This window comes from Acinonyx jubatus, chromosome X (assembly GCF_027475565.1).
Source record: "Acinonyx jubatus isolate Ajub_Pintada_27869175 chromosome X, VMU_Ajub_asm_v1.0, whole genome shotgun sequence".
Lineage (NCBI taxonomy): Eukaryota > Metazoa > Chordata > Mammalia > Carnivora > Felidae > Acinonyx > Acinonyx jubatus.
This window is the reverse complement of record NC_069389.1, coordinates 103,672,281-103,695,889: the sequence shown is the minus strand read 5'-3', so window position 1 is coordinate 103,695,889 and position 23,609 is coordinate 103,672,281. Positions and strand designations below refer to the sequence as shown.

The following is a 23,609-nucleotide window of genomic DNA, read 5'->3' as shown; positions in this document are numbered from 1 at the left end:
ATGTTCCTTTTATCTCGACTTTCTCTAGGGTTTTTATTAAGAAAGGTTGCTGAATTTTGTCAAAGGCCTTTTCTGCATTGATTGACAGGATCATATGGTTCTTATCTTTTCTTTTATTAATGTGATGTATCACATTGATTGATTTGCGAATGTTGAACCAGCCCTGCATCCCAGGAATGAATCCCACTTGATCATGGTGAATAAGTCTTTTTATATGCTGTTGAATTCGATTTGCTAGTATCTTATTGAGAATTTTTACATCCATATTCATCAGGGATATTGGCCTGTAGTTCTCTTTTTTTACTGGGTCTCTGTCTGGTTTAGGACTCAAAGTAATACTGGCTTCATAGAATGAGTCTGGAAGTTTTCCTTCCCTTTCTATTTTTTGGAATAGCTTGAGAAGGATAGGTATTATCTCTGCTTTAAAATTTTTTTTCAACGTTTTTTATTTATTTTTGGGACAGAGAGAGACAGAGCATGAACGGGGGAGGGGCAGAGAGAGAGGGAGACACAGAATTGGAAAAAGGCTCCAGGCTCCGAGCCATCAGCCCAGAGCCTGACACGGGGCTCGAACTCACGGACCGCGAGATCGTGACCTGGCTGAAGTCGGATGCTTAACCGACTGCACCACCCAGGCGCCCCGGTATTATCTCTGCTTTAAACGTCTGGTAGAACTCCCCTGGGAAGCCATCTGGTTCTGGACTCTTATTTGTTGGGAGATTTTTGATGACTGATTCAATTTCTTCGCTGGTTATGGGTCTGTTCAAGCTTTCTATTTCCTCCTGATTGAGTTTTGGAAGTGTGTGGGTGTTTAGGAATTTGTCCATTTCTTCCAGGTTGTCAAGTTTGTTGCCATGTAATTTTTCATAGTATTCCCTGATAATTGCTTGTATTTGTGAGGGATTGGTTGTAATAATTCCATTTTCATTCATCATTTTATCTATTTGGGTCATCTCCCTTTTCTTTTTGAGAAGCCTGGCTAGAGGTTTATCAATTTTGTTTATTTTTTCAAAAAAGCAACTCTTGGTTTTGTTGATCTGCTCTACAGTTTTTTTAGATTCTATATTGTTTATTTCTGCTCTGATCTTTATTATTCCTCATCCTCTGCTGGGTGTGGGGTGTCTTTGCTATTCTGCTTCTATTTCCTTTAGATGTGCTGTTAGATTTTGTTTCTTGAGATAAGCCTGGGTTGCAATGTATTTTCCTCTCAGGACTGCCTTCGCTGCATCCCAATGTGTTTGGATTGTTGTATTTTCATTTTCATTTGTTTCCATATATTACTTTTTTTTATTTTTTTAATGTTTATTTACTTTTGAGACAGAGAAAGACAGAGCATGAACAGGGGAGGGGCAGAGAGAGAGAGGGAGACACAGAATCTGAAAAGGGCTCCAGGCTCTGAGCTGTCAGCACAGAGCCCGATGCGGGGCTCGAACTCACGGACTGTGAGATCATGACCTGAGCCGAAGTCGGATGCTTAACCGACTGAGCCAACCAGGCGCCCCTGTTTCCATATATTTCTTAATTTCTTCTCTAATTGTCTGGTTGACCCATTCATTTTTTAGTAGGATGTTCTTTAACCTCCATGCTTTTGGAGGTTTTCCAGACTTTTTCCTGTGGTTGATTTCAAGCTTCATAGCATTGTGGTCTGAAAGTATGCACAGTATGATCCCAATTCTTGTACACTTATGAAGGGCTGTTTTGTGACCCAGTATATGATCTATCTTGGGGAATGTTGCATGTACACTCGAGAAGAAAGTATATTCTGTTGCTTTGGGATGCAGAGTTCTAAATATATCTGTCAAGTCCATCTGATCCAATGTATCATTCAGGGCCCTTGTTTCCTTATTGACCGTGTGTCTAGATGATCTATCCATTTCTGTAAGTGGAGTGTTAAAGTCCCCTGCAATTACCACATTCTTATCAATAAAGTTGCTTATGTTTGTGAGTAATTGTTTTATATATTTGGGGGCTCCCGTATTCAGCGCAAAGACATTTACAATTTAGCTCTTCCTGATGGATAGACCCTGTAATTATTATATAATGCCCTTCTTCATCTCTTGTTACAGCCTTTAATTTAAAGTCTAGTTTGTCTGATATAAGTATGGCTACTCCAGCTTTCTTTTGACTTCCAGTGGCATGAAAAATAGTTCTCCATCCCCTCACTCTCAATCTAAAGGTGTCCCCAGGTCTAAAATGAGTCTCTTGTAGACAGGAAATAGATGGGTCTTGTTTTTTTATCCATTCTGATACCCTATGTCTTTTGGTTGGTGCATTTAGTCCATTTACATTCAGTGTTATTATAGAAAGATATGGGTTTAGAGTCATTGTGATGCCTGTAGGTTTCATGCTTGTAGTGATGTCTCTGGTACTTTGTCTCACAGGATCCCCCTTAGGATCTCTTGTAGGGCTGGTTTAGTGGTGATGAATTCCTTCAGTTTTTGTTTGTTTGGGAAGACCTTTATCTCTCCTTCTATTCTAAATGACAGACTTGCTGGATAAAGGATTCTCAGCTGCATATTTTTTCTGTTCATCATATTGAAGATCTCCTGCCGTTCCTTTCTGGCCTACCAAGTTTCAGTAGAGAGATCAGTCACAAGTCTTATAGGTCTCCCTTTATATGTTAGAGCACGTTTATCTCTAGCTGCTTTCAGAATTTTCTCTTTATCCTTGTATTTTGCCAGTTTCACTATGATATGTCGTGCAGATCGATTCAAGTTACTTCTGAAGGGAGTTCTCTGTGCCTCTTGGATTTCAATGCCTTTTTCCTTCCCCAGATCCGGGAAGTTCTCAGCTATGATTTCTTCAAGTACACCTTCAGCACCTTTCCCTCTCTCTTCCTCCTCTGCAATACCAAATATGCGTATATTACTTCTCTTTAGTGCATCACTTAGTTCTCTAATTTTCCCCTTATACTCCTGGATTTTTTTATCTCTCTTTTTCTCAGCTTCTTCTTTTTCCATGATTTTATCTTCTAGTTCACCTATTCTCTCCTCTGCCTCTTCAATCTGAGCCATAGTTGTCTCCATTTTATTTTTCAGTTCATTGATAGCATTTTTTAGCTCCTCCTGGCTGTTCTTTAGTCCCTTGATCTCTGTAGCAAGAGATTCTCTGCTGTCCTTTATACTGTTTTCAAGCCCAGGGATTAATTTTATGACTATTATTCTAAATTCACTTTCTGTTATATTGTTTAAATCATTTTTGATCAGTTCGTTAACTGTTGTTATTTCCTGGACGTTTTTCTGAGGGGAATTCTTCTGTTTCGTCATTTTGGAAAGTCCCTGGAGTGGTGCGGGACTATGGGGCACTTCCCCTGTGCTGTCTTGAATAACTTGTGTTGGTGGGCGGGGCTGCAGTCAGACCTGATATCTGCCCCCAGCCCATCGCTGGGGCCATAGTCAGACTGGTGTGTGCCTTCTCTTCCCCTCTCCTAGGGGCGGGATTCACTGTGGGGTGGCGTGGCCCGTCTGGGCTACTTGCACACTGCCAGGCTTTTGGTGCTGGGGATGTGGTGTATTAGCTGGGGTGGATCGGCAAGGTGCACAGGGGTGGGAGGGGCAGGCTCAGCTCGCTTTTCCTTCGGAGATCCGCTGTGGCACCGGGAGGGAGTCATACCGCAGGAGGGATGGATCCGTAGAAGCACAGCGTTGGGTGTTTGCGCAGTGCAAGCAAGTTCCCTGGCAGGAACTGGTTCCCTTTGGGATTTTGCCTGGGGGATGGGCGAGGGAGATGGTGTTGGCGAGCACCTTTGTTCCCTGCCATGCTGCGCTCTGTCAGCCGGGGCTCAACAACTCTCCCTCCCATTGTCCTCCAGCCCTCCCGTTCTCGAGCAGAGCTGTTAGCTTATAACCGTCCAGATGTCAGGTCCCGCTTACTGTCGGAACACACTCTGTCCGGCCCCTCTGCTTTTGCCAGCCAGACTCAGGGGCTCTGATTGGCCAGCGGGCTGCCCCTCCACCCTGGTTCCCTCCCGCCAGTCCGGGGAGCGCGCACCGCCTCGCCGCCCTTTCTACCCTCTTCTGTGGGCCTCTCGTCTGCGCTTGGCTCCGGAGACTCCATTCTGCTAGTCTTCTGGCAGTTTTCTGGGTTATTTAGGCAGGTGTAGGTGTAATCTAAGTGATCAACAGGACGCGCGGTGAGCCTAGCGTCCTCCTACGCCACCATCTTCCCAGGTATGAAATTTAGATGCATGTTCATATTTTGACTCTGCATGTCCAGTTGCTTGAGCACTGTTTGTTTAAAAGCTTATCTATCCTTTATTAAATTGCTTTTATACCTTTGTCAAAAATCAGTTGGACATATTTGTATGGGTCTTTTTATGGGTTCTCTATTTTATTCCATTGATTTAAGTGTCTCTGTGTCAATATTACATAGTCTTGATTGCTGTGGCTATATAATAAATCTTGAATTTGGGTAAGCTGATTCCTCCCACTTTATTCTTTTGTGAAATTGTTTTTGCTATCCTAGTTCCTTTGCTTTTCCATATACATTTTACAATAATCTTGTGTATATCTGTGAAAAAATATTGCTGGGAGTTTATAAGAATTGCATTAAATCTATATATCAACTTGGGGAGAATTTAGATATTTAGTATGTTGAATTTTCCACCCCATGAACATGTCATGTATCTCCATTTATTTAGATCGTATTTGACTTCTTTCATCAACATTATGTAGTTTCTAGCATGTAAGTTCTGTATGTATTTTGTTAGATTTACCCTTAGGTATTTATTTTAAAAGCAATTTTAAGTGGTATAGTATTTTTAATTTCAGTGTCCGTGTGTTCATTGCTGTTTATATAGAAATACAATTGATTCTCATGTTATTATCTTATATCTTGCAACCTTGCTGAACTCACAAAAACTCAGTTTTGGAGGGTTCTTTGGGTAGATTTATTAGGGTATTTTATGTAGACAATCATGTCATTTTCAAATAGGGACAATTTTCTTCCTTCATTTCCATCTGTATGCCTTTTCTTTTCTTGCTTTATTGTACTGACTAAACCTTCTAACACTATGTTGAATTAGAGGAAGTGAGAATGGACATCCATGCCTTGTTCTTGATCTTAGTGGGGGACCATTCAGGCTTTCACAATTGAGGTATGTTAACTGTAGGCTTTATGTAGATGCTCTATATCAAGTTGAGATAGTTCCTCTCTATTCCTATTTTCTGAGAATTTTATCATGATGGTGTGGAATTTTGTCAAAATTTTTTTTTCTGCATCAATTGATATGATCATGTAATTTTTCTTCTTTAGCCTATTAATATGAGGGATTGCATTGATTAATTTTTCTAATATTATACCAGTCTTGCATTCTTCATATAAATTGTACTTGATCTTGGTGTATAATTAATTTTATGTGTAGCTGAATTGTTTTTTCTATTATTTTGTTAGACTTTTATATATGTAGTCATGAGAAATATTGGTATGTACAGTTTTTTTTGCACTATATATCTGGTTTTGGTATCAGGGTAATACTAGTTTTATCAAATGCATTTTGAAGTGTTTCTTCCTCTTCTATTATCTGAAAGATACTGTGTGGAATTGGCATTTATTCTTTAAATGTTTGGTATAATTCTACTAAATTTAATTTTATTATAGTGGTACTCAAATTATCTATTTTATATTGGGTGAGGTTGTGGTAGTTTGGATTTTTTGAAGAATCAGTCCATATCACCTAAGTTGTTGAATTGTGTGTATAGAGTTTTTCATACCATTCTCTTACCATTTTGTTGTCTACAGGGTTGTGGTGATATCCCCTGTTTCATTCTTATATGGGTGATTTGTGTTTTATTTTTATTTCTTTGTCAGTCTCTCTAGAGGTTTGTCAACTTTATTGGTCTATTTATTTATTTCAGGTTTGTAGATTAATTTCTTAATAAATAGGTTAAAGAGAAGTTACATCTTTGCAATATTGCAATTTTCTACTAATAAACACAACCTATATCTACTTGTTCCCATAGTGTTTTCAGTTTTTTATATGCCAATATAACAGCTATTCATTTATTATAGTAATATATAATTTGCTTACCAAAAAACTAATTAAAGAAATTTTTAAGGGGCACGTGGTGGCTCAGTTGGTTAAGCATCCAACTTCTGCTCAGGTCATGATCTCACAGTTCATAGGTTCGAGCCCCACGTCGGGCTCTGCACTGACAGCTCAGAGCCTGGAGCCTGTTTCAGATTCTGTGCCTCCCTCTCTCTGCCCCTCCAACACTTGTGCTCTCCCTCTCTCTCTCTCTTTCTCCCTCTTTCAAAAATAAACATTTAAAAAAACAACAACAAAAAGAAATTTGGACAACAGAAACATAATATAAAAGAAAATACAGAGGTAAATAACAATCCCATATAGTTGTATCACACATAGAAATCCACTGTAAACAGTCTCTCATGTGTGCTGGGTATTATTATGCAGCATATTTAATTTCACGTTGTGTAAAAATGAAGCTTCACATTTGATCTCATGATAGTAGATATTCTCTAAACTACAATTTATAACTGCCAACATTATATCACATAAATATACTACAATTTTTTCAACCAGTCTTCAGTTGTTAAACATTTCACGGATTTTTTTGGTAATGTTTTATTTTTTTAAGTGGCACTACAGTGAACAAACACACTTATAAATATGTATGTGTTCTCTTGGTTCTTTAATTGTTTAGATTTTTAAATTTTAATTAAATCCATGTTACTTAACATATAGTGTAATAATTGTTTCAAGAATATAAATTAGTGATTTATCAGTTACATATAACACCCAGTGGTCATCCCAGCAAGTGCCCTCCTTAATGCCCATCACTCATTTAGTCCATCCCCCCACCCACCTCCCCTCCAGCAACCCTCAGTTTGTTCTCTGTATTTGAGTCTCTTATGGTTTGCCTCCCTCTCTATTTTTATCTGATTTTTCCCCTTTCCCTACGTTCATCTGTTTTGTTTCTTAAATTCCACATATGAGTGAAATCATATTTGTCTTTCTCTGACTGACTTATTTCTATTAGCATAATACATTCTAGTTCCATCCTCAGGAAACAAGTTGTTAATGAGGATGTAGAGAAAGGGGAACACTTTTGCACTCTTGGTGGGAATGCAAACTGGTGCAGCTGCTCTGGAGAATAGTATGGAGGTTCCTCAAAAAATTAAAAATAGAACTACTCTATGACCCAGCAATTGTACTACTTGGTGCAGCCATTCTGGAGAACAGTATGGAGGTTCGTCAAAAAATTAAAAATAGAGCTACCTATGACCTAACAATTGCATTACTAGGTAGTCAAAGGATGCAAAAATGCTGATTTGAAGGGGCACATTGAGCCCCAATTACTCAGTGATCAAAAAGAATGAAATCTTGCCATTTGCAACAGCATGGATGGATCTAGAATGTTTTATTGATCTTTTTAAAGAATGATCTCTTTGTTTTGAGTATAAGACAATTATAAAGGTTTTAATGATTTCAAAAGCAGTCAGGTTCTAAACCCAGTAAGTTCTGACTTGCAACTGAACCCCATGAAAACTGATATGCCCACTTTGAGGAGGTTGTCTGACCATCCAGGTCAAGCTGGATCACCACAAGGTAGAGACAATGGAGTAAGGCAGGCCTAGAGCTGGTGTGTCTTCCAGGATAGATAGGCATTCCAGATAACAGTAACACACTGGACAAGGGCCAAGCTGTAATGAAGGTGAACCAGGTGGAAGTTGGCTAACTGCACAGCAGGCTAGAGATTATAGTTGGTAATAAGGGCACCAGGATTGTCCTGCTGTAGCTTGGCCCATCTGTCCTGGACTGACAGTCCATTGAATGCTCCTACCAGTGGGAAGAAACAGCCTAGAAAGCACAGGGCAAAGCTCCACTGATTTAATAGCATCGTCTTTAGTGCATCTACCTTGGTGGTGCTGGGGATAAGCTGGTCAAAACCCCTGTACAAGCCTTCTACTACAGAGCCCATAAAACCACAGCCCAGAGAGACCATAGTTAGGGTCCAGCCAGTCTGGTGTTCCTACAGACCTCACCTCTCCACCAGCTGCTGTGAGATAATGTCACTCAGAACCATCAGGGACGCAGCTGTCATGACCTGTACTTTCCATGGATTTTGTAGTTTCTATAAAACTAAAAGGCAATCTACAGAATGGGAGAAGATATTTGCAAATGACATATCTGATAAAGGCTTAATATGCAAAATATATAAAGAACTTATAAAACACAACACCCCCAAAAAATGAATGGTCCAATTAAAAAATGGGAAGAAGACATGAACAGACATTTCTACAAAGCAGACATCCAAATGGCCAACAGACACATGAAAGGATGCTCAACATCACTCATCATCAGGGAAATGCAAGTCAAAACTACAATGAGCTATCACCTCACACTTGTCAGAAGGGATAAAATCAACAAAAAAGAAACAGGTGTTGGTGAGGATGTAGAGAAAGGAGAACCCTCTTACACTGTTGGTGGGAATGCAAACTGGTGCAGCCACTCTAGAAAACAGTGTGGATGTTCCTCAAAAATTTTAAAATATAACTACCCTACAGCCCAGCAATAGCACTATTGGTTATTTACTCAAAGAATACAAAAATACTAATTCAAAGAGTTACATGCATCCCAACGTTTATAGCAACATTATCTACAATAGCCAAATTATGGAATCAGCCCAAGGTCCATCGACTGATGATGGATAAAGAAGATGTGGTACATACATACAATGGAATACTACTCAGCCATAAGAAAGAATGAAATCTTGCCATTTGCAACGACATAGATCAAGCTAAAGAGTATTATGCTAAGCGAAATAAGTCATTCAGAGAAAGACAAATACCATATGATTTCACTCATATGTGGAAATTAGAAAACAAAACAAATGAGCAAAGCAGAGAGAGAGAGAGAGAGAGAGAGAGAGAGAGAGAGAGAGAGAGAGAGAGACTAAGAAAGACTCTTAGCTATAGAAACCAAACTAATGGTTATCAGAGGGGAGGTGGGTGAGGGTGTGGGTTAAATAGGTGATGGGGATTAAGAAGTGCACTTATTGTGATGAGCACCAGGTGTTAAATGGAAGGGTTGAATCACTATTTTGTACACCTGAAACTAATATTATACTTTATATCAACTAACTGGAATTGAAATAAAAACTTGAAAAAAGTAAAGAACCATCTGTTTATTTCATAGATTTTCTCTATTATTTTTCTATTTTCACTTTTATTGACTGCTGTTTATTATTTCTTTCCTGATTGCTTTGGGTTTATTTTTCTTTTTGTTTTCTAAGTTCTTAAGCTGAGAGCTTAGATTATTGATTTGAGACTATTACTGTTTTTTAATATATGCATTTAGTGCTATAAATTTCCCTCTCAGCACTGCTTTAGCTGTCTTAACAAATTTTAATATGTTGTGTTTTCATTTTCATTCATTCATTCTGAAGCACTGTTTGGTATCCTCCAACATTTCCTCTTTAACTCATGGATTAATTAGGAGTGCGTTTAGTTTCCAAGAGTTTGAAGATTTTACTGTTATTTTACTGTTATTGATTTCATGTATGATTCCATTATGGTTGGAGAACACACTTGGTATGATTTAAATTCTTTTAAATTGGTTGAAATTTGTTTTATGGCCCTCAATATGATCTATCTTGGTATATGTTTCATGGGTACTTGAAAAGAATATGTTTCATGGGTAGTTGACTGTTATTGGGTGTAGTGCTCTATTTATCCTGTTGGTTGACTGTGTTGCTCAATTCCATATACTTGCATATTTCCCCCTAGTATAATTGTGGATTTGTCTATTTTTCTAAATAGAGAAAGAGTTCTGTTTTTCCAATTCTAAGAACAGTTCTATCAGTTTTTGCTTTATAGATCTTTCAGCCCTGTTGTTTGGTGCATACACATTTAGGATTCCTGGTAGACTTTTCCTTTTATCATTATGTAATGCTCATCTCTGTCTCTGGTAATTTTCTTTGAAGTTTACTTTATGTGATATTAATATGGCTATTCCTAGTGATACTAATATGGCTATTCCTAGTCTCCTTTGCTTGATATGTCATTTTCTCTATTTTTACTTTCAACCTGTCAATATCATTATATTTTAAGTGAGTTTCTTGTAGACAACATAAAGTCGGGTCATGTTTTTAAATTCCCACTGCTAATCTCTGTCTTTTAACTGGTATATTTAGACCATTGTAAATTATCAGTATATCAGGGTGGAAGTCTGCCATTTTATTTTTTGTTTTCTGTTTTTGATTTATAGGCTTTACTTATTTTATTTTCCTGTGGGTTACTTGAACATTATTTAGAATTCCATTTTGATTTATCTATAGTGTTTTTTTAAGTTTATTTATTTTGAGAGAGAGAGAACATGTGTGTGCATGTGAGTGGGGAAGGGACAGAGAGACAGAGAGAGGGAGAGAGAGAATCCCAAGCAGGTTCCACACTTTCAGTGCAGAGCCCGACATGGGGCCCAATCCCACCAACTGTGAGATCATGACCTAAGCTGAAATTAAGAGCCTGATGCTTAACCGACTGTGCCACCCAGGCACCCTTAGATTCTTTCTGTATAGAATTTTTAGTGATTATTTTTGGTATTACATTTTATATACATGTATGTAACTTATTACATGTATCATCATTTTACCAGTTTGAATGAAGTATAGAAACTTTAGCTCCCTTTATGTCCTTTTACCCTCCCTATTTATAATGTGATTGTTTTAAATATATTCTCTACATATGTTTAGAACCACATCAGACAATATTATAATTTTTGCATTAACCATAAAACATACTTTAGAAAACTCAAGACAAGGAAAACCTATTGTATATACCCATACTTTTGGTTACTGTGTTCTTTCTTTTCATGATGTTCCAAGTTTCTTTCTTTTACTATTTTCTTTCTGTTTAGAGAACTTCCTTTAGCCATTCTTATAGGTAAGTCTGCTCATGATAAATTCTATTAGTTTTTCTGCATCTGGGAATGTCTTGATTTCCCCTTCATTCTTGATATTTTTTCTGGATATGGAATTCTAAGGTGATAGTTTTTGTTTCAGCACTTGAAAGTGTTGTGCTACTTTATTTTGGCATTCATGGTTTCTGATGAGAAGTCTGCTATTCAAATTGTTTTCCCCCTATAAATAAGTAATCATTACTCTTTCACTGATTTCAATATTATTTCTTTGACTTTAGTCTAAGAAGTTTGACTATGATGTATTGGTGTGGATTTTTTTGCATTTACCATTTTTGGATTCACTTAGCTTCTTGAACCTGTAGGGAACCATGTGGGAAGTTTTCAGCTGTTATTTCTTTGAGCATTTTTTTCAGACCCACCCTCTCACTCTTCTCCTAGGACTCCAATGAGAAATATTAGATTTTTTGTTATAGTCCCATAAGTCAATGCAGCTTTGTGTATTATTTTTCACTATATTTTCTATTTTTCAGATGGGGTAATTTCTATTGCTCTGTCTTCTAGGTTACCAATTCTTTCCTCTATCCCCTATATTCTGATGTTGGGACCATCAACTGAGCTTTATATTTTGGTGATTTTATTTTTTAGTTCTAAAATTTGCATTTTGTTCTTTATGTCCTCTGTTCCTTTGTTGAGACTTTCTATTTGTTCCTGAGTTTCTCTGCTTTATCATTTGCTTCAATTGTGTTCATTATTGCCCACTGAAGTATGATTTTGATGATGGTTAATCTTGGACCGATATTCTAACATCTGTGTCATCTTGGGGTTACCGTTTATTTTGTCTTTTTTCATTCAGTTTGAGATCTTCATGGTTCCTTGTACAAGTAATTTTCAGTTGAAGTTTGAACATTTTGGCTGTAATATTATGAGGCTCTGGATCTTTTTTAAACCTGTTTTAGCTGGCCTTTTTTGATACTGATTTGGCAGGTAAGAGGGGTGTCACCTCATTATTTCCAGGTAGGGGTAGAAGTCTATATTCCCTATTCAACCTCAATTAACACCCAAGGTTGGGAAATTTTCATTACTCCTGGCAAGGGTAGGATTTCCATCTCTTCACTAGACCTCCACTGATGACTCCCTGGCTGGGAAGGAAGGAAGTGCCTTGTTAATGCTCCACATCTGACTTTCACTCATACTAAAAGTTATAGGGGTTTCATTTATGTTGGGCAGTTAGCTTTCTCTAACATCATCCCAGTGCAGAAGTCACCTTGTTACTGTTGAGGGTGTGTGGAAGACCAAGCTTCTCAGGTGATTTCTTTTTTTTTAAATTATTAATTTATTTTATTGTTTAAATTACATCCAAGTTACTTAACATATGGTACAACGATGATATCAGGAGATTACTTAATGCCCCTTACCCATTTAGGCCATCCCCCTTCCCACAACTCCTCCAGCAACCCTCTGTTTGTTCTCTATATTTAAGAGTCTTTTATGTTTTGTCCCCCTCCCTATTTTTATATTATTTTTGCTTCCCTTCCCTTATGTTCATCTGTTTTATCTTAAATTCCACATCTGAGTGAAGTCATATGATATTTGTCTTTCTCTAACTGACTAACTTCCCTTAGGATAATACCCTCCAGTTCCATACACATAGTTGCAAATGGCAAGATTTCATTCTTTTTGATTGCTGAGTAATACTCCATTGTATATATATATACCACATCTTCTTTATCCATTCATCCATCGATGGACATTTGGGCTGTTTCCATACTTTGGCTATTGTCGATAATGCTGCTATATACATTGGGGTGCGTTTGCACCTTTGAAACAGCACACCTATATTCCTTGGATAAATACCTAGTATTGGAATTGATGAGTTGTAGGGTAGTTTTATTTTTAATGTTTTGAGAAACCTCCATACTGTTTTCTAGAGTGGCTGCACCAGTTTGCATTCCCCTTAGTCATGCAAAAGAGATCCTGTTTCTCCACATCCTTGCCAACATCTGTTGTTGCCTGAGTTGTTAATGTTACCATTCTGACAGGTGTGAGGTGTTATCTCATTGTGGTTTTGATTTGTATTTCCCTGATGATGAGTGATGTTGAACAGTTTTTCATGTGTCTATTTGCCATCTGGGTGTCTTCTTTGGAGAAGTGTCTATTCATGTCTTTTGCCCATTTCTTCACTGGATTATTTGTTTTTTGGGTGTTGAGTTTGATAAGTTCTTTATAGATTTTGGAGACTAACCCTTTTTCTGATATGTCATTTGCAAATATCTTCTCCCACTCTGTCAGTTGCCTTTTAGTTTTGCTGATTGTTTCCTTTGCTGTGCAGAAGCTTTTTGTTTTGATGAGGTCCCAATAGTTCATTTTTGCTTTTGTTTCCCTTGCCTCTGGAGACGTGTTGAGTAAGAAGTTGCTGTGGCCAAGATCAAAGAGGTTTTTGCCTGCTTTCTCCTCGAAGATTTTGATGGTTTTCTGTCTTATATTTAGGTCTTTCATCCATTTTTACTTTATTTTTGTGTATGGTGTAAGAAAGTGGTCCAGGTTCAATTTTTTGCATGTTGCTGTCCAGTTTTCCCAACACCACTTGCTGGGGAGACTGTCTTTATTCCATTGGATGTTCTTTCCTGCTTTGTCAAAGATTAGTTGGCCATACGTTTGTGGGTCCATTTCTGGGTTCTCTATTCTGTTCCATTGATCTGAGTGTCTGTTTTCATGCCAGTACCATACTGTCTTGATGATTAAAGCTTTGTAATATGTATTGAAGCCTGGGATTGTGATGCCTCCTGCTTTTTCTTTTTCAAGATTGCTTTTGCTATTTGGGGTCTTTTCTGGTTCCATACAAATTTTAGTATTGTTTGTTCTAGCTCTGTGAAGAATACTGGTATTATTTTGATAGGTATTGCATTGAATATGTAGATTGCTTTGGGTAGTATTGACATTTTAACAATGGCATGGAATATTTTTCCCTTTTTTGTGTCTTCTTCAATATCTTTCATAAGCTTTCTATAGTTTTCAGTGTATAGATTTTTCACCTCTTTAGTTATGTATATTCCTAGGTATTATATGGTTGTTGGTGCAAACATAAATTGAATCGATTCCATGATTTCTCTTTCCATTGCTCCATTATTTGGTGTATAGGAAATGCAGCCAATTTCTGTGCATCGATTTTATATCCTGTGATCTAGCAGTTTTTTGTGGAATCTTGCCATCTGTGAAGAGTGAAAGTTTGACTTCCTCCTGGCCAATTTGGATGCCTTTTATTCCTTTGCATTGTCTGATTGCTGAGACTAAGAGTTCCAATACTATGTTGAATAACAGTGGCGAGAGTGGACATCTCTGTCTTGTTCCTGACTTTAGGGTGATATTAGCATTGGGTTTTCATATATGGCTTTTATGATCTTGAGGTATGATCCTTCTATCCCTACCTTCTTGGGTTTATTTATGGAGAAGGGATGCTGTATTTTGTCAAATGCTTTCTCTGCATCTATTGAGAGGATCATATGGTTCTTGTCCTTTCTTTTATTGATGTTATGCAACACATTTGTTGTTTTGTGAATATTCAACCAGCCCTGCATTCCAGGTATAAATCCCACTTGGTCGTGGTAAATAACTTTTTTAATGTATAGTTGGATCCAGTTGGCTGGTATTTTATTGAGGATTTTTGCATCCATGTTCATCAGGGAAATTGGTCTATAGTTCTCCTTTTTAGTGGGGTCTTTGTCTGCTTTTGGAATCAAGGTAATGCTGGCTTCATGGAAAGAGTTTGGGGGTTTTCCTTCCATTTCTATTTTTTGGAACAGCTTCAAGAGAATAGGTGTTAACTCTCTTTAATTGTTTGGTAGAATTGCCTTGGAAAGCCATCGGACCCTGGACTCTTGTTTTTTGGGAGATTTTTGATTATTAATTTGATTTCTCTACTGGTTATGGGTCTGTTCAAATTTTCTATTTCTTCCTGTTTCAGTTTTGATAGTGTATATGTTTCTAAGAATTTGTCCATTTCTTCCAGATTGCCCATTTTATTGGCATATAATTGCTCATAATATTCTCTTATTATTGTTTTTATTTCTGCAGCGTTGGTTGTGATCTCTCCTCTTTCATTCTTGATTTTATTTATTTGGGCCCATTCCTTTTTCTTTTTGATCCAAACCTAGTGGTTTATCAATTTTGTTAATTCTTTCAAAGAACCAGCTTCTGGTTTCATTGATGTGTTTTACTCTTTTTTGTTGTTGTTGTTGTTGTTTTCGATCACAGTCATTTCTGCTCTAATCTTTATTATTTTCTGCCTTCTGCTGTTTTTGGGTTTTATTTGCTGTTCTTTTTCCAGCTTTTTGAGGTGTAAGGTTAGGTTGTGTGTCTGAGACCTTTCTTCCTTCTTTAGGAAGGACTGGATTGCTGTATACTTTCTTCTTATGACTGACTTTGTTGCATTCTAGAGGTTTTGGTCCATGGTGTTATTGTTTTCATTGGCCTCCATGTACTTTAATTTCCTCTTTAACTTCTTGGTTAGCCCATTCATTCCTTAGTAGGATGTTCTTTAGACTCCAAGTATTTGTAATCTTTCCAAATTTTTTCTTGTGATTTCAAGTTTCATAGCATTGTGGACTGAAAATATGCACGGTATGATATCAATCATTTTGTGGTTGTTAAGGGCTGATTTGTGTCCGAGTATGTAATCCATTCTGGAGAATGTTCACTGTGCACTCGAGAAGAATGTGAGTTCTGCTGCTTTAGGATGAAATATTCTGAATATTTCTGTTAAATCCATCTGGTTCAGTGTGTCACTCAAAGCCATTGTTTCCTTGTTGATTTTCTGATTACATGATCTGTCCATTGCTGTAAGTGGGGTGTTGAAGCCCCCTACTATTATGGTATTATTATCAACAAGTTTCTTTATGTTTGTGATTAATTGATTTATATATTTGGGTGCTATCACATTTGGAGGATAAATGTTTACAACTGTTAGGTCTTCTTGGTGGATAGACCCCTTAATTATGATATAATGCCCTTCATCTGTTGTTATAGTCCTTATTTTAAAATCTAGATTATCTGACATAATATGGCTACTCTGCCTTTGTTTTGTTGACCATTAGCATGATTGATGGTTCTCCATCCCATTATTTTCAATCTGAAGGTGTCTTTAGGTCTAAAGTGGGTCTCTTGTAAACAGCATATAGGTGGATCTTGTTTTCTTATCCATTCGGTTACCCTGTGTGTTTTGATTGCAGCATTTAGACCATTGACATTTAGAGTGAGTACTGGAAGACATGAATTTATTGCCATAATGTTGCTTGTAGAGTTGGAGTGTCTGCTGGTGTTCTCTGGTCCTTTCTCGTCTTTGTTTCCTTTGGTCTTTTTCGGTTTTCTTTTTTTTTCACTTTTTCTCCCCTCAGAGAGTCCCCCTTAAAATTTCTTGGAGGGCTGTTTAGTGTTCATAAACTCCTTTCATTTTTGTTTGTCTGGGAAATTTTTTATCTCCCCTTGTATTTGAATGAGTCTTGCTGGATAAAGAATTCTTGGTTGTATATTTTTTCCAATTCAGCACATTGAATATATCCTGCCACTCCTTTCTGTCCTGACAAGTTTCTGTGGATAGGTCTGCTGCAAACCTGATCTGTCTTCCCTTGTAGGTTAAGGACTGTTTTTCCATTTCTGCTGTCATGATTCTTTCCTTGCCTGAATATTTTGTGAATTTGACTAAGATATGCCTTGTTGATGGTTGGTTTTTGTTGAATCGAATGGGAGTCCCCTGTGCTTTCTGGATTTTGATGTCTGTGTCTTTCTCCATGTTGGGAAAGTTTTCTGCTATGATTTGCTCACATAATACTTTTTCTCTCTCTTCATCTTCTGGGACCCCTATGATTCTGATGTTGTTCCTTTTTAATGAGTCACTGAGTTCTTTAATTTTTATTTCGTGCTCTTTAATTTTATTTCGTAGTCTCCTTCTTTTTTCTGCTTCATTATTCCCCATAAGTTTGCCCTCTATATTGTTGATTTCTGCTCTGCCTCATCCATCCTTGCCATCATGGCATCCATTCGAGATTGCAGCTCAGTTATAGCAGTTTTATTTCATCCTAACTAGCTTTTACTTCTTTTTTCGCCACAGAAAGGGATTCTAATCAATTTTTGACCCCAGCTAGTATTCTTATTAACGTGATTCTAAATTCTGGTTCAGACATCTTGCTTGTATCTGTGTTGGTTAAATCCCTGGTTGTCGTTTCTTTCTGCTCTTTCTTTTGGGGTGAATTCCTTCTGTTTTTTATTTTGAAGGAAGAAAAGGAATCAATGAGTTAAAAAATTAAAATTAAAAAATTAAAGACAACACACACACACACACACACACAAATCAAATAAATGATGCTAGATCCTAGGTGTGTTTTGGTCTGGGTGTTGAAAGGGGCTTGATAGATTAGAGAAAAGGAGGAAAAACAAAACAAAATAAAAACAAAAAAAGGAAAACATTTGAAAATTTGAAAAAATGAATACAATGAAATAGAATAAAATGAAATTATGGAAGTAAGTCGTATTTGAAAATTCACAAAAAAGTTATAAATATAGTAGAAAATAATTAAAGAAAAGTATTTTAATAAAAATTGAAAAAAATTTTCTTTCTGTATTCAAGATAACAAAAAGAAACAAAAAAGAAAAAAAAAGAAAATTGAATAGATGGACCAGCATGAACAGACTGAGATACGATTGAAAGTACATTGTTTATCCCTAGAAGTCAACCTATGAATCACTTTATAGTCCATAAACTAAGCAGGCATAGAGATTTTTGGTGTTTCTTAAGAGCAAGGTTGGCCCAGTTTGGTGGGGCTTAGTGTAATGGTTCTGTTCTTCCCTAGATGGCACTGCTTAGCTTACTGGAGTGGATTGTTATGGCCCTTGTAGGTGAGTATGCACATGTGTGGGAGAGTTTAAAATGGCATCACCCAGCTACCCAGTCTCTAGTATCTGAACTCTGTTCTCTCCAGTCAGCAGTCACACCCTTATCCTTTGTCTCCGGCTTTCATCCACTCCCCTTTTACACTGTCCATGACCAAGTCATCAAGTTGCCAAGTGGCACCTGCCTCCTGAGTTTTATCTCAGATGTGGCTGTTTTTCCCAACCCCTTAATTCTGAGCAACTGTGGCTTTGCCCCATTCTGCCCCTTTGCAGGAGGTTCTCACCAAGCAATGGCCAGGTGCGGGCTGCACCCAGGAATGCTTGTGGGACCGTGCTGCTGCAATGCCTAGAGACTGTGGTTGGATGCCATCCTGCTCCAGAAAAAGTTCATGTGATCATGTAGCAGCATTGTTTCAGGCATTATGGAAAATCACAACACCCACCTGGCACTAGGCTTCACCCTTAACGACCTTATTCCAGAACCAGTGAATGTCGTTGTTTTCTAGGGTCCACTGGGGCCTTTGCCTTTGTGGGGGGCACACAGCCTCTACCAAATGTCCTCCCAGCAGGGGAACCACCTCTCCTTGTGTGGCCCGAGGCCCCCTGGTCTTCACTCTGCTCCTGGGAATTCATCCTTCTCACCAGAGCACTGCCAGGTATCAAGCTGCAGAATTTCAGACTCTGCACCTCCCCTGTTTATAGAGTCCTAATGGAATTTAAACCCTCCCCTTTCTCCTTTCTCCTTTTTTAGTTTGGTCCCTGCAGCTGTTTCCACTTTTCCACTTCCTCTCCAACTACTTTTGGTGGGGGGTGCTTTTCCTGTATTCTCCTCTCTCCACCCCCCCCATCTCCATCCTCTCTCTGCACACAAAGACAGCTCCCTGCCCCTGAGGCTTCTCTCTCTCCCCCAGTTCATCTCTCTACACCATAAACCTGCTGAATTCTGTGGTTCAGGTTGTGCAGATTGTTGTGTTAATCCTCAAATCAGTTTTCTAGGTGTACAGGATGGTTTAGTGTTGATCTGGCTGTATTTCATGGACATGAGACATAAGAAAACCTTCCATGCTGTTTCGCCATCTTGGCTCCTCCCAACCCCTCCCTTCTGAGGGACTGTGGCTTTGATCTGCTCAGACCCTCTGGGGGATGGTCTCGCTGAGCAATGGCCAGGTACTGGCCCACCCCCAGGAATGTTTGAGAGACCACGCTGCTGTTGATGCCTAGAGACTGTGGCTGGGTGCCAGCCTGCCCCAGAAAAAGTTCACTCGATCTTGTAGCAGCAGCATTTCAGGGATTCTGGAAAATCACAACACACATCTGGCACTAGGCTTCACCCTTAATGTCCATGTTCTAGTACCAGTGAATGTGATTGTTCTCAGGGCCCACTGGGTCCTTTGCCTGTGGGGAGTCTTCACAGCCTCTACCAAGTGTCCTCCCAGCAGGGGAACCACAACTTCCCATGTGGCCCGAGGACCCTTTGGACTTCGCTCTCTGCCTCTGGGGATTTGCCCTTCCCTCCAGAGCACCACCAGGTATCGAGCTGCAGAGTTTCAGAGTCTGCATTCCCCCTGTTTATAGAGTCTTAATGGAATTTAAATCCTGTCTTTTCTCCTTTCTGCCCCTTGTTTTCAGTCCTGTGGCTGTTTCCACTTTTCCACTTTCTCTCCAGCTGCTTTTGGTGGTGGTGGTGGTGGGGGTGCTTTCCCTGTACTCTACCCTGGTCTACATCCTCTCTCTGCAAGCAAAAATAGCTCGCTGCCCTCTGCGGCTTCCTCTGTCCCCCAGTTCACCTCTCTGCGCCATGTACTTGCCAAGATCTGTGGTTTAGGTTGTACAGATTGGTGTGTTAATCCTCAAATCAGTTTTCTAGGTGTGCAAGATGGTTTAATGTTGATCTGGCTGCATTTCAGGGAAGAGAGACATAAAAAAAAAACTTCCATGCTATTCTGCCATCTTAGCCCCTCCCTCAGGTGATTTCTACTAATGGGGCCTCATTATTGCCCAGGAGTGAAGAAATTCCAACTCCTTACATGGCCTTTTCTGGTGCCACCCAGGGGAGGTTTTGGGCAGCACCTTATGAATTTGCAAGAGTGGATGCATGCAAGAGTGGAAGCATAAGTTTCCCATTCAGCCTTTGCTACAATGAGTAAAGGCGGGGCTACAGTTGCTTTCTATGGTGTTCGACTAGAGTATAGTGCTAATTGTCTAGAAGTTTCCTGGTCCTTGGACTAGTGAAAGCAGACTTTAATTTGTGCTTTTTTTTTTGTCTGTACCCACTGGTGTTTCTGGGTTGCTAGCTAGATTCTTTGTCTCTAAGTCTGAGATATATTAAGCAAAAAGAAAACTGGAGGAACTTACAACTGAGATCCCTAGCTGGTATGTCTTCTTTTCTCCACCTTCAATAGTCTTCCTATGCTTGTTTTATATATAATTTCTAGGGTTTTTAGATGTGCTTAGTGGGGAGAATAAAGAAAAAATGTATCTACTCCATCTTCCAAGAAGCAGAAGTTGTGTTATTTTTTAAAATCAAAGTAATTCATTTGCATAATTTAAGAAGTTAAGGGATTTATGACATAAATCTGCAATTCCTTACCCCTTTCTTATGTATTCCTGGATCTGACTCTTTGGAGGCAACCACTTTCAATATTATTAGGTGTTTCTTCTATTATTTACTTCCATGTTTCTAGACAACATCCTCACTCTACTATTTATTGACTTTTAAAAATTTAATATCTATTGTTTTTTTGTAGTGGTAGATAAGGATTTAGCTTTCTCATCTATTTTTCCTCATTTTCTTCATCTTTTCAATATAGACATGTCACCATTTATTTTCATTAAATTGGTATCAGTGTTTATATTATTATAATAAGGTAAATAGTATTCTTAAATTTTTTCCAAGTTGTTCTATCAAATATTCCCCCCACCTTTCCTTTTCTCTTCTCTCAAATATTTCATCATATTAACTCATCTACCATAAAATTTCTTTTCCTAAAATTTGCTTTTCTTTAAGGTTCTTTGCTCTCTTTTTCCCATATGGACTGTTTACTCCCTTAGCTTGCTGTACAAATGTCATCCTGGGACTTTTCTGAAGTTTCAGTACTGTGCCCTGGTATAGGTAAAGCTTTTAACATTAATTTTGTTGGAACTTTCGTGAGCAGTTTTAATCTGGAGACTCATGTTTTTCAGGTCCAAAACATTCTCTTATGGTATTTCTTCGAAAATTTCTTCTCCTTCACTTTCTCTCTCTCTCTCTCTCTCTCTCTCTCTCTCTCTCTCTTTCTCTCTCTTCTCTCTCTCTCTCTGTCTCTCTCTCTGTCTCTCTAGGACCTAGCGTTAATTAGTTGGATATTAGAACTCTTGGATTGATTATGGAGAGCACTAATTTTTTTTCGATTTTCTGACTTCCATTCACTTTTGTCCTACTTTTGGGGAATTTTCTGTGATTTTATTTTTTCGTTTTCTATTGAGTTTTTATTTTATTAAGTTACATGTATTAATTTTACATAAAATGAATTAAACTAATTTTATTAAGTTTTAATTTTTAAGAGTTTTTTAAAACTTTTTTCCTGATTGTTTTCATAACATTTTATGTCTATTTCATAGAAGCCATAATTTCTCATATTTTTCAGCTTTTTCTCCATTCTCTGAATTACTTTCTTCAGTTTCTTTCTTTCTGTTTAATTTTGCTTTTGTCATATGTTGAGAGCTTTCATCAGTGATATGATGACTGGTTACTTGCTTATATGTAGGTTTGATGCATAAAACATGAATAGGGGCTTTGTGAATATGGGCAGGGTGTACAGTGTGCAGAAGTTTGCTACTGATTGTTCACATAATTCATTGGAGACCCAAACTGTCAATATGTAGAAGTCTTTTCTTTTAAACTACATTTCTCCAGAGATGGTTCTTTCAATTACTTGCCTGAGGTTACTGACTTGGTTAGAAGACTTTCTGACCATGGTATAGAGAAAGGGGTATGCATGGGTGTCTGACCATTTCATATGCAGCATTTCAACTTACATTCAACTTTGTATTCATCCTCACCCATCATCTTTCTTGCTATCCCTGATTCCTCATATTTTTGTTCAGCTTCTCCAGTTAATAAGTCTCTATTGGTTTCTGGTTTACAGAGTAGGTTCTGGCTGAGGATGTTCTGTGAGTGTTGGAAGTAGTGTGTGTGTGTGTGTGTGTGTGTGTGTGTGTGTGTGCGTGTGTGTGTGTGTAGGGGGCAAAGTTTGATTATTCCACATATACATTTTCAATCTATCCCCATTTGTACCCCGTAATTCCATTCCTACACACTGCCAGAAATGATACCTCTAAGATTTGAATCTCTCCTGGATTCTGTAGATATTTCTAGGCATCTTTTCTTTAAAATCCCCTCTTTGAGGAGTACTTGGGTGGTTTAGTTGGCTAAACATCCAACTCTTGATTTCAGCTCAGGTCGTGATCTCAGGGTCATGGGATCAAGCCCTGCATTGGGCTCTGTGCTAAGTGTGGAGCTTGCTTAGATTCTCTCTCTCTCCCTCTGCCCCTTTCCCCCACTCTTGCGCTTTCTCTCTCTCTCTCTCCCTAATAAAATAAAATAAAATAAAATGAAAAATAAATAAAATCCCCTCTTTGCATCCTTTAGGTCATGAACTTCTCTACTTTGACAAACGAGTGACCACTCTTTCATCTACTTTCTGTCTTCTAAAAAATTTCTTGAAATCTTTATCAGCTGACATTTCCTCTCTTGTTTTCATTTTCCTTGCTGGTCCTTCATTCTGATGAAGAAATAAATATGCTTAAAAATATATATTACCATTTTTAATTTTACCACATCTCTAGAAGAGCACATTTCAAAATTTAATGTGCATAAGGGTCACCAGCAGATCTTGTTAAAGTAAATATTCTGATTCCATTGTTCTGGGTGGGGCCTGAGATTCTCCATTTACAACAAGCTCCAAGGTAAATCTCCCTGATTACGCATTGACGATAGTCTAAAGCACTTTATCTGCCTCCTTTCTTTGATTTTTCTTTCTATCATGTTTAGGAGGCAAGCTAAAGTTGGCTGGCTACTGTGGGATGTGCATGTGAGAAACTGAATTTGAAAGGCCCTACAAAGATACTTCTATTAGGAATGTTTATCGATAGTTTGCAGCATCCTAAAATGTTCCCATATTGACTATTATCAACCTTTTTTATTTTCAAATGTACTATATATCTATGGAAGGAACTTTTCCAGGTTAGTGAGATATAATTTACATATAACATTGTGTATGTTAAGGAATACAATGTAATAAGTTATATATATATATATATATATATATATATATATATATATATATATTATAAAGGGATTACTGCAATAAGGTTAGTTAATACATCTATCACCTAATATAGTTACCATTTTTTTGTATATGTTGAAAGAAAACATTTAAAATCTACACTCTAAGCAGTTTTCAAGTATACAATATAGTATGGTTAACTATAGTCACCATGTTGTACATTACATCCCCAGAATTTATTCATCTTTTAACTGGGAGTTTGTATTTAAAAAACATTTTTTTAACATTTATTTATTTTCAAGAGACAGAGAGACAGAGTGCGAGTGGGGGAGGGGCAGAGAGAGAGAGAAAGATACAGAACCAGAAGCAGGCTCCAGACTCTGAGCTGTCAGCACAGAGCCCGACGAGGGGCTCGAACCCACAAACAGTGAGATCATGACCTGAACTGAAGTCGGTCGCATAACCCACTGAGCCACCCAGGCGCCCTGGGAGTTTGTATTTTTTGACCACTATCATCCATCACCTGCTCCCCAGCCCCTGGCAATCACCTGTTGCTATGAGTTTGTTTTTTTTTTTAAGAT

General features: G+C 38.0%; 1 protein-coding gene and 1 pseudogene across 2 annotated transcripts in view; one reads left to right on the top strand and one right to left on the bottom strand.

Annotated features, from left to right (window-relative positions):
• SMARCA1 (SWI/SNF related, matrix associated, actin dependent regulator of chromatin, subfamily a, member 1) overlaps positions 1 to 23,609 on the top strand; it is a 262,520-nt gene that overhangs the window by 179,723 nt on the left and 59,188 nt on the right. The window lies entirely within an intron of this gene.
• The window catches only part of LOC106981576 (protein Mpv17-like), a 38,207-nt pseudogene continuing 22,190 nt past the window's right edge, over positions 7,593 to 23,609 (bottom strand).